Consider the following 10,543-nt stretch of genomic DNA (forward strand, 5'->3'; position numbering starts at 1 on the left):
GGGATCCTCACAAAAAAGGATCCTCATCCTTTATTTCGGTCAATTGAGTGAGAAAAACTCAAGTGTAACGGGTGCATTCTCTTGACAAGACAACTCATATAAGGATGGTATTCCTCCCCTGTTCTTCAAAAAATTCTAGGGTATCGTCCGCCCAGATATTTTCTCAGTTGTTCTTTCATTTCTGGGCTTGGGTAGAATGCTAAAGAAGATTAATTACACTTATATGGCTTTAATCCCTAAGCAAAAAGAAACCAACTGAGATGGCTCACCTCCACCCTATCAGTTTGTGCAACGTAGTTTACAAGATCACATCCAAGGTTTTGACCAATCGTTTGAAACTAATCATTCCCACCTCGTTTTTTATCAGCAGAGCGCTTTATCCCTGGACAGCTCATTTCTGATAACACAACCTTGGCTTCTAAGGTTGCTTATTTCCTCTTCAAGAGAAAACAGGGAAAAAAGGCTTTATGGCTATCAAATTGGACATGAGTAAGGCCTATGACTATGTGGAATGGTGTTCCTTAATGGGAGTTTTGGAAACTTTGGGTTTTCCTCATAGATGGGTTGATCTACTCATGGTGTGTGTCTCGACCATATCATATTCTATTATGATCAATGGTTCGCCGCGGGGCTACATCCATCCAAAACAGGGGCTTCGTTAAGGCGACCCAAGCTCCCTTATCTCTTCTTGCTTTGTGCCAAGGTTTATTGGCCATGTTGTCTAAGTGTGTCGCTGATGGGTGTTTACACGTGGTTAATATCTGCCAAGGTGCTCCAACATCAGCCACCTTTTTTTGCCGATGATAGCCTTCTTTTCGCCAAGGCTTTACCAAGGATTGCGAACAAATCATGGATGTACTGCATTGCTATGAAATAGCTTATGGCGAGCTGGTTAATTACCAAAAGAATGTTGTGTGTTTTAGTCGGAACGTCAAGTCACTTGATCAGTTCCTTTTGAGCAATGGTTTGGGTGTGCAATGGGTTGATAGGCACGAACAATATTTGGGTTTTCCTACCTTGGTTGGTCGTAACAAAGGGGCTTGCTTTAGTCATATACATGAGCATATTTGGAAATGTCTCCATGGCTGGAAGGGTAGACTAATGAGTGCAGTTGGTCATGAAATCTATGGATGCAAATTTCTGTCATCTTCTCCTTTGACGAAAATGCACCTGCAAAATAATAACACCTAAGATTAAGGCCAAAAGTCTCACGCACCCATGATGAATCTCCGATGCCGAAGTTAGAATTCTGAAGAAAAAAAATGTGTTTAAAAGTTTGTAGGTAGCAAATGGCTTCCCCTTTTAGTAGGATAATAAGGCTATTTATAGGGGAGTGGCCGACCCTATATGGTGTAATGGGAGAATAATTGCAAGATATTATGTGAAATAATATCTTGCAATTAACAAGGTAATTAATCCTAAATTAAATAGGAAGTTTTGGGAGTTACCTTTTGAATAAGGATTTGATGAGGAGTAATGAGAGGGGTTTGAATAAATACCATTTTGATCACCTTTGACTCTTCCTTGATTGAGCCGTTATTGTCCATTGCATGTGTGTGGGAATCCCGGTGTGCCTCAACGGTAATTTTGTCCTTTTAACCCAAAAGCCCATGTGTCACCTCCATAATTTTCTTGATTATTTTTTACTCCATAAATGCCCCCACACCTGCTAGGATGCTCGCAGGAAAGGGCAGCAGGTGTAGAGATCTCTAACTTTGATGCAAATTCCTACTTGGACTTGGAATTAGATTCTTCTAGGAAAGGGAAATAAATCACCTCCAAAGCCTTTTTAAGCCTACCTTAAGTAGGGGATTAAATCAACTTTGGAGGACAATTATTTATCCCTACAAGAAAGAGAGAAAGCTAAAGGATATTTGTCCCCCCTCCTCTAGCATTCTTCTTCGCTTGCTCATGCAAAGAGCTGTCTTCCATTGATTTATTTGTCTTCTCCGTGCCGTACCAAGGTAAGAAAAATTTAATTTTCTTTGTCTTCTTCTTTGGTGGTGCTGTTGTGGGCAGCCGTCAGGGTGGTGCAGCACGTCGGCTGGCAGGGGCCAAGAGTCAGCTCGACATAGGCTAATAAGGTGGCGTGTCAAGGGCCACGACTTGGGCTACTCGGTTTGGCTGGAGACAAGGGCTGGCTCTGCATGGGCCAAGAAAGTGGTGTGGCAAAGGCCATGATTTGGGCTGCCACGTTTGTGCTATTTGTCAAGAATGAATAAACTGCTTAAGTGTGATTTCTCAACTACTGTAAATGGAGTAATCAAAGATGGTGGTGTAGGGTTAGCAAACTACTTAGTGTGAAGTGGCTGTTGAAGGCATGATGGCTGCTGGAGAGCCCAAGGTCATCCAAGCTGCTAAATAAGTAGTTTTCTCTGTTTAGCTTGTGTTGGATTTCGACGACCTTCATATAAGTTTATCAATTTTAAATTTAATAAACTGCTTTCGTTTTACTCCATCTTTGTTTTTCTTGAAACTTTGCGTTCTTAAAGCGTCTTGTAAAACTTTTAGCCATAAAACCATCGGTTGAGCACGTTGCTTCAAAAAAGGCTGACGATCCCACGGAGCCACTATGGCCGTGAGTCTTGGCTTTTTGAGGCGTCGAGCTATTGAGTTTGTTATCTGATGATGCCCCTTGACCACTTGCTGCTTAGCTAGTATTCAAGTATTCGATCATTTGAGTTGTGTGGCCTAGATGGGTGTTGGGGAATTGGGTTTTCCTCTTGCACTAGAGAGCTTACCCAGATGGGTGTCGGGGAATTAGTTTGCTATCTTGCACTGGAGAGCAATTAGTTTACCCTCTCGCACCAGAGAACAATTAGTTTATCCTCTCACACTAGAGAGTAGACCCATATGGGTGTCATCTCTCACTAGAAAGCTGACCCAAATGAGTGTCGAGGAATTAGTTTACCCTCTCGCACTGTAAAGTAATTAGTTTATCATCTCAGACTAGAGAGTAGACCCAAATGGGTGTCTGAGAATTAGTTTACCCTTTCGCACTGAAGAGCAATTAGTTTACCCTCTTGCACTGGAGAGCAAACCCATATGGGTGTCAGGGAATTGGTTTACCCTCTCGCATTGGAGAGCAATTAGTTTACCCTTTCGCACTGAAGAGCATGAAAGTTATTGTCGTGAGCACACCTGAGGAAAGGTGGACAACTGAAATAATCATCAACCTGTGAGGTCTTGTTTGGCAATTTACTTGAGACTTCGAACTACTTGTCGAAATCGTGTAAGGGTGTTAATAGGAAGCACAGTAAGCTGTTCTTGGACCTTCTCCAAGTATTGCACCATTCTTAGATGTTTCATCGTGTGTTCTGAGGCTTGGTTGGTGGTCAGTTGAAAATCTGAATGGATTGCAAGCTTCTCCACCACTAAGTCTTTCGCTAGCAAAGGCTACTAGTAAGGTTTCTTATTCTACTATGTCGTGGATGCTTTGAAGTTTGAAGTGTCGTGGGCATGGTCAACGTAGATATAAGCCGCAAAGTGGCACAATTGGGAGCCGTGGTGCAAGATCGGCACGATTAGGAGCCATGATGATAGATCAATGGTGGCCGGGGGCCGTGGAACAGGTAAGCACGACTTTGAGCGCGGAGTTGTGATGAAAACAAGACATGCCCCTGGTTCTTGGTGGTTAGGCCAATGTGTCATTTTGGTACCTATCTACCCATGGTGAGCTATTAGGCTGAGTTGCTAAGTTTATCAGAACAAAAGTAATCATTGTATCCTCCAATATATGTGGGATGGTTCCGTCTGGTTAATATTGTCAGTGAAAGGTAACTTGTTTATGTTGTTCATGTCCCGTCGTAGTGCCTCATCAGTGATATCGTTGCGTTGAAAATCGTGCAATTGCTCAGCCATGAGCCTCTCTACTTCTTCCTGAATTTGCCTTTGTCTGGGTAGCGTAGCTCTTGGCTGCCTCTGGTTATGACCTATTGGTCTAGGTTGTTCTTCCATGTGTTCGACTTGTCTATGTCCCGGTTACGGTGCATGTGGTACATTCCTAGCAGGTGAACAAATTACTCGCTGGCTGACGATTGAACTTAAGCCGGATTAAGTGATTACTTCTCTCCGTAAGTCGTGTTACCTACTCCGATGTCAAGTGGATGATACTCTTTACGGGCTTAACCGAGAATGAACACTTCATCTAGAAAGTTGATCATCGGAGTATGGCCCTAACCATGAATGTATGCTCGTCTGTGGGTCTAATAGAGAGTGCACGCTCATCCGCTTGTTAAGATGAGAATATACGCTATCTTAGGGGCCTAGTTAAGAGTGTACACTGCCAGAACGCTCGGTTCATGACTGGTCGAGTGGCTGCTTGCCGGGATGCTGCTAGAGAGGTTCGTCGTCTGCCCTTGTCTTACTTCAAGACACCTCATCTGGAGCATGCTGCATCTCAATACACTACAAGAGCTGATTCACCAAGGTTATCTGATGCGCGAGGGCGCTTGTCAACTATATGACTTGTCGAGACAAGTGTTGTTCACCATTTGGGTTTGGAAGAGCTTGGACGGTATGCGTCTCATTGAGTAGTGGAAGTGTAATGGACTCCAGGTGCGAGATTTAAGTTGGGATACGTCAAATCTGCGGAGAAATGGGGTGAAAATACCCCCAGTTCAATCGTCGGTCTAGAGATTTGAAGCCCGGATGGTTGAACCAGTTTTGGATCGGTTTGGACCGCTAGGAGGGCCACGTGCAACGCACGTGAGTGTGGTGCAGCCTGATCTTCTTAGCGTTAGGGTGAGGATGAATTGGGTTTGCCTTGGGCTTGGAGCGCGCTGGGCTCACGCTACGTCGTTGCTCTAGTTACTTCTTGTGAAGCTCAGGCCGACTCGCCTTAGGCATGAGCCCATGTAGGCTGAAGTGGCACTGGGCGCTGTTGCCTTAGGCCTGCATCTCCTGGGCTCGCTAGGGCGTAGCATTTTTGGCTACTTCGCACTAGGTTTGCGGGCCTAAGTCTGCTACTGCGAGGTGGCTCGAGCCTAGGCTTGCTGCTACATGGCTGCATGCTCACCATAGGCAGAAGGCTCGCCAAGGGCTGCCACGGTGGTGCCCTGTGGGGTGGTGCTGCTCCACTAGCCATTATGTTAAGCCTCGTGGATCATCGTGGTGGGGTTTGCCTCTATCACCATCGCTTGGTCCAAATCCTTGAACATAGGAAGTTTCGTTCGTTGTGGTTTCTGAATTTCTAGTCCTTGTACTTTTCTTTTACATTTATTCAAAGAACTTTATAAAAATAAAAAATAAAAATCTAGGAATAAGAACGTACGAAAAATCTACAAATGAACGAGAAAATGAGAAACTTTGAATGCGAGAGTCTTTTTTGAGCGTGTGAATCAAACTCTCAATGAAAGCACCAATTTATGGATGCAAATTTCCGCTATCTTCTCATTTGACGAAAATGCACTTGCAAAGTAATAACACTTAAGATTAAGGCCAAAAGCCTCACACACCCACAATGAATAAGGGGCTTTGGCCGAAGAATCTCCGATGTCAAAGTTAGAATTCTGAAAAGAATGTGTTTAGGAGTTTGTGGGTAGCAAATGGTTTTCCTTTTTAGTGGGATAATAGGGCTATTTATAGGAGAGTTGCTAGCCCTATTTAGAGAATAGTGGCTGGTCATATATGGTGTAATTGGAGAATAATTGCAAGATATTATGTGAAATAATATCTTGCAATTAACATGGTAATTAATCCCAAATTAAATAGGAAGTTTTGGGAGTTTCCTTTTGAATAAGGATTTGATGAGGAGTGATGAGGGAGATTTGAATAAATGCCATTTTGATCACCTTTGACTTTTCCTTGATTGAGCCGTTATTGTCCGTTGCATGCGCATGGAAATCCCAGTATGCCTTGAGGGTAATTTTGTCCTTTTAACCCAAAAGTTCACGTGTCACCTCCATAATTTTGTTGATTATGTTTTGCTCCATAAAATCCTCGTTAAGGTGGTGGTGCAAACTATTCCCCCTTATACTATGCACTCATTTTTTCTGCCCAGGTATTTATGTGATGATTTAAACAGACTTGTGGCGGCGTTTTGGTGGAATGACTCAAATACTTCTAGGAAAATACATTGGCTCTTGGAATAAACTATGCTCCACAAAAAATGAGGGTGGCTTGGGTTTTAAGAATGTATGCCCTAAATCTCAAACTACTTGCTAAATAGGGTTGGAAGTTAATTCAGGAGCCCAATTCGTTGGTAGCTAAAACATTAAAAACGAAGTATTTCCTTAATGCTTCATTCCTTGATGCAGTTATGAAGTTAATGCTTTGCACGGATGGAGGAGCCTTTGTGCTGCTCGACCAATTATTAAAAGGGGTTCTCAATGGCATATTGGATCTGAAGAATCTACTAGAATTTGGGATAATCATTAGATCCCATATCCCTCTTGGTTTATGTTTTTCTCTCCTAGACCGTTGGGCTATGAATTGGAAAATATCAGCCAATTAATCTGCCCTTTGTCAATTCAATGGAAACATACTCTCATTAGAGAGATCTTATCTGAAACGGAATTTGATGCAATTGTTTCAATGCCCTTGAGCCTAAGAATACCTGTGGATCGATTTATTTGGCATTTTGACAAAGGTGGGGGATTCTCGGTCAAAACCGCTTATCATATGGCCTGTAAATTAGGGAAAAGGAACCAGCAGCTAATTCTTCCTCTGAGTCTCAGAGCATTGCTTGCCTGTGGAACCAGATTTGGGCAGCTCGTGTTCCCCTAAAAGTAAAACTTGGGGTCTATAGATTATGTAAAAACATTATCCCAACAAAGGTTAATCTTCATAAGCATATCGGGATTGATGCATCTTGCATTCTCTGTCATGGTGAATTAGAATCTTCCCTACACCTGATACGGGATTGTTACTTTGCTCGGTGTGCTTGGTTGGCCTCCCCGATTGGCAAACCACATAATGGCCCTAATATCTCTATTATGCAAGATTGGGCTTTCCTTCTTGCCTCTAATCTTAATCGGAATAATTTCAATATAGTCTTATGGTTTGGTGGTCGATTTAGAGTGCCCGTAATGGAAAGCTATGGAATGGCAAATCTGAAAAATCAGATATTACGACTGCCCTCGCTCTCAGTTGGTGGTTGGATATCAGCGGGCTTCCCTTGGACCTTCGAAGTCCTTGGTCAGTCAACCGACCACCATATGGCAGAAACCTCCAGTTGGTGTCCTCAAAGTCAATGTGGATAGTGCCTGAAAGGATGCCTCGAAGACTGGTGTTGTTGAGGTGGTGATCTGTGACAAAATGGGGGCTTTTGTTGCTGTATGTTCTAAGGTCTTTGATTTTGTTGGCTTCTCACTCCATATCGAAACCCTGGCGACTTGTGAGGGGTTGCTATTAGTGTCATTTAGGGGTTTACAAAACTTTATCATTGAGTGTGATTCACTCCAAATCATGACAACTTTGAAGAAGAGTGTCTCTGATTTGTCCCACATCGGACATATTGTGGAAGACTTTAAAGCAATGCTGCTCGGGGTCACTGGAGCCACTGCTTCTCATACATGTCGCCAAGCTAATGTGGTTACCCATCGTCTTGTGCGCCTCGGCCTTGCCTGTTCATGCTCCCGTTCCTGGTTTGAAGAACCCCCGAATATTATCTTGGATACTTTCTTATTGACTGTAGCTCCTGATTTGCTGGCCACTTTCTAGCCAGCTTATTTTGTACTACGATTTTCCACTCCCTTTATGCTAATGAATGATGTCGTAGCTTTAAAAAATTAAAAAAATAAATAAAATAAAAAAAACTCTTATGAGGAGAAAGATAGAGACAAGGATGGTATGCACCAGCGAAGTTTCTTGTACAATTGAGCCTCGTGTTCCTTTCTTTCCGTTTGTAAATGTTAAATTCGAATGCTAATTAATCATACTGGTTTTCTTGTGAGAATTAATGAATAAGTCTTAGCTAGGGTTGGCTCCATACAGCAACTTATTCACAAAGGTAAAACCTCCTGCATGTGGATCTCACCCGATCCCACCTGTTTTTGAGAGAGTTACCGAAGTGCAGCCTTACTAGGGGTGGTTCAGATTGGGATTCCGGACCGAAAAGCATAAATCGAATCTTGAACCAATTTTTTCAAGATGGGATTCTGAAGACCGAAACCGAATTGAAATTTTGGTGTTTCGATATAGTTTGGGACTGGCAATTTTGAACAAAAGCCTCTGATCAAATGATTCAAACCTGCATCATTGGACATATATCAATCTCAAGTTTTCAACCTGCAATCTGGAATCAATTTATTAAACATATTTTACATATTTACATATAAATCTTAACCTGCAATCTCAAACCCCAATTTGCCCGTAATTGGCCAATTTAATCAGAAACCAAATAAAAAGTCCAAGATCAAAATCAAACCCAAATCAAAATCCCAGATTCAGAATCCCTAATTTGCAAACCATGTTCCTTATCTTGTGTGGTATACCTGATATTCGTGTCATTTTCGTGACATACCCGATATCTTAATGTGTCGTGTCATATAACCCTCATTAATATTAACTGGTAAGATAATCCAACATGTTGCTCGTTAAAGAAAATATATTTTAAATCAATAAATAATCAAATGAAAAACGTAATACTAAATTAGTATCTACATACCACATCAGTGAGATCAAAGAATCCAACGGTAAGGATTTAATCTCACATAAATTAGATCAAATCTTATGACTATTGTTGTAGTAGAGTTTTTAATAGTTTTTTTAATTAATGTAGAAGTGTGACAAAATATTATTATTTTTTAAAATACAAACGCTCGTAATGGCAAATTCTAAAACTGTTTGTGAATACATCAACTTCGAATTCACCACCATAATCCGATAAACTAAAGATTTAATTTAACCGTTGATTTTCGTTTACGTTTAAGTTCCATCTTCCCACCGAATTCCGTGTTTTTAGATTTTCTTTTTTTAATACATGATCGTTTGGCGGATGCAAAAAGATGAACGGCCTTGATCTTTTGATATCACGTTTAGATTTTTACGGTTAGTGCAAATATTGCTCAGAGTATATAAAGTCTCTAGAAATTATATAACATCATCTCATAATTCAGTTAACTATAAACATCAGAATGTGATATCAACGATCCAAACCGTTCATTTTTTTGCATCCGCTAAAAGATCATGTTTAAAAAAAATATAAAAAATGAAATTCAGTGAGAAGGATAGAGCGTAAACGACAATCGATGATTAAATATAAATTTAGGGTTAATAGATTATGGTGTTGAATTTCGGAGTTGGCCGCTTCACGAAAATTGTAAAGCCATTTTTCACAATTGTACATTAATTATTAAGATTTTTTATTAATTTTGCACTCAATAAAAAAAATATAAAAAAACCCTATTTGTAAGGGTTCAGAGAGTTTTAAAAATCTAAATAACGGTGTAACCATCACCTAAGACTAAAGGATACAATCACGAGCATTTGTACATTCTTTTCACATTTATAGATTAATTATTATGACTTTTTATTAATTTTGAACTCCCTTTAAAACCAATGTTCATGAGAGTTTGTAGGGTTTTAAAAATCCAAACAACGATATACCCATCGTCAAAACGTAGGCGATGCGATCACGAGCGTTTGCATATTTTTTCACACTTGTAAATTAATTATTATGATTTTTTTTTTGTGATTTGGTATTCTTAAATTGCTTAGTATTTTTAATGTGTTTTAGAGTTTTTTAATTTCACTTATGTGAGATTAAATACTATGCCACAACAAGGTTTTTTTTTTTTAGTTTAAATTTATTATACTAAATTTTTTTTTCTTATTAGTTTGAAATTGGTTACCCGCGGTTAAATTGTTAAGAATCCATTATTGAAGGGTCCTTAACGTGTTACCCGATAATGACCTGATTAGTTAACGTGTTGACCCAAAACTCGTTATTTTCGTATAGTTTCAAATTGGGTTAACAAATCGTGTAAGAAATTGCCAGGTCTGAAGATTGAGGAATTTTGAGTGAGAGAGAAACGGAGCAAGACCGAGACGGAGCAAGACCTTTATACTGAGAGAAGTTTCGATTTTAGGTGGGGCAATCAGAGATAGGTGTATGGATGATTAGATGTGGTGTGAAGGTGAGATCGAGAGAGAGATAGAAAGAGCTGAGAAGCTTCAAAATAGAATGAGAGACTGAGGAAAAGCCTTATGTTAGATTGGACGAATCTCAACCAATCCAACGGTCCAAATAATTACTAAACCCTAATTTAAATTAAATATATATGAAATATATTTCGATTAAATTCGAGATTACCGAACCTTTCCAAATGTAGACCGCATACCTAATTGTTGGGGATCGGCTTGGTCTCAAGAACCGATAGTTTCGGGATCTTCGGTTCGGACTTTTTTGGGTTAGTTTCATTCCGAAATCGATAGGATTCGGGATTTCTAGTATTATTTTTTTCACCCCTAAGCCTGACTCAATACTCTCTCCATGAGAAGCCTATAGCAATCACAATAAAAAAATCGATTAACACTTTTGTTTATTTTTAGTCTTCCGGTTAAATTCAATAAAAGAAAATGAGTGAAACAATAATAATGT

Source organism: Malus domestica, chromosome 15 (assembly GCF_042453785.1).
Source record: "Malus domestica chromosome 15, GDT2T_hap1".
Lineage (NCBI taxonomy): Eukaryota > Viridiplantae > Streptophyta > Magnoliopsida > Rosales > Rosaceae > Malus > Malus domestica.